Here is a 1,660-nt window from a genome sequence, read left to right as displayed (position 1 = left end):
CATGGTATGTCCATTTCCAATTTTTAAAAAAAGTATCATATCACTTTTTAACATAGTTGTACCATTTAATAGTCCCACTAGCAGTGTATCAGCGTTCTAATCCGTCTACCCTTGCCAGCATCATTTACTAGCTTGTTGAACTTTGCTGTGATTGCTGAGCTAAGATGACTTCTCATTATTGATTTGATTTGCATTTCTCTAAAGGCTAATGAGGGAGCTCTGGTGGCCTAGTGGAATGAAACTGTACTGCAATCCCAAAGGCACACAGTTCTAATCTACCAGCTGCTCTTCAGGAGAAAGAAGAACAATCTCCTTCCATGCAATTTACTGTCTCTGAAAACCTGCTGGAGGGTCAGCTATGGCTTGGTTTCGACTTGACAGTACACAACCACCACCACAATGGCTAATGAGAAAGCTCTGGCGGCTCAGTGGGAAGGAGTTGAGCTGCCAAACCAAAGGCAAGCAGTTCGAATCCATCAGCTGTTCCATGGGAGAAAGATGGGCTCTCTCCTCCCATGTGATTTACACCCTCTGACAACCTGCTGGAGCATCAGCTAGGAGTCAGTTCCGACTTGATGGTACATATTAATAACAATGACGAATGATGGCAAGCATTTCTTCATGTGTTTATTGACCATCTGAAGGTCTTTGGTGTGGTATCTATGCATGGCTTCTAACCCATTTTAAAAATTAGATTGTGGGGGAGAAGATGTGGAGTAGGGTGACACACAAACTGCCCCGCTCTCCCGGCTTCCAGACCGACCCCAGGCGAGGCCCAGACTGCAGCCCGCTCCCCAGAATGTCACACTGTCCCTCAGTTAAAAATGGGCTCCTGCTGCCTGGTCTACCACTTTGGTTGGCATTTGGATGGACTGTGACCTCTGCTTATAGCCCTCGGACACCTGACCAAGTCTCAGAAGCAGATATCCAGAGGCTGCTCCATGGTGTCATGGAACACTTGGGCATCACCAGACCACAAGGTCATGAATCTTGTGGGCCCCCAGAGCATTGAAGGTGGAGCCCATGAAGGTCTACAACACTTGGGTCCTTTTGGCAACATTCCCGATACTGTGGCAGAGTTGACTGGTGACAACATCCCTAAGGATTTTAGCGAGGATCAGGGCTACCCAGACCCTCCAAATCCCTGCCCTTTTGGGAAAACAGGTGATGATGGATGTCTGGAAAACACCCCCAATACAGCTGAGTTCAGTCGAGAATTCCAATTACACCAGCACCTTCTTATCCGGAATATGGCTACCCAGGCTTGGGCAAGTGGAACAAGAAGCTCCTCTATGAGAAGATGAAAGGAGGACAGAGGCGAAGGCGGAGGAGTGTAAATCCGTATCTACAAGGACAGAGACTAGACAATGTGGTTGCGAAGAAGTCAGTACCCCATTTTTCAGATGAAGATAAGGAACCAGAATAAAGATGTTGCGTGAAAGCCTACCCTACTCATTAGGTCTCCGTATTGTTTATGTGCACGTGATACGAAGACACTGTGAATGGCAGCATGCTTCTTCTTTAGATTATAATAATGAATGATCATCAACTGTATTTTTGATGTTGTTGTTGTTGTTATGTGCCGTCGAGTCGTTTCCGACTCATAGCGACCCTATGCACAATAGCCCTAAACCCTGCTCTATCCTGCGCCAACCGCACC

The 1,660-nt window shown here is 46.9% G+C and overlaps 1 pseudogene; it reads left to right on the top strand.

Moving 5' to 3' along the window:
* The first annotated feature begins 799 nt into the window (after window positions 1–799).
* LOC102868817 lies at window positions 800–1,426 on the top strand (annotated as a pseudogene).
* The last annotated feature ends 234 nt before the right edge of the window (window positions 1,427–1,660 follow it).

This window comes from Elephantulus edwardii, unplaced genomic scaffold, assembly GCF_000299155.1.
Source record: "Elephantulus edwardii isolate Elephantulus edwardi_28Jun2011 unplaced genomic scaffold, EleEdw1.0 scaffold00116, whole genome shotgun sequence".
Classification (NCBI taxonomy): domain Eukaryota; kingdom Metazoa; phylum Chordata; class Mammalia; order Macroscelidea; family Macroscelididae; genus Elephantulus; species Elephantulus edwardii.
This window is presented reverse-complemented; position numbering and strand designations above follow the sequence as displayed.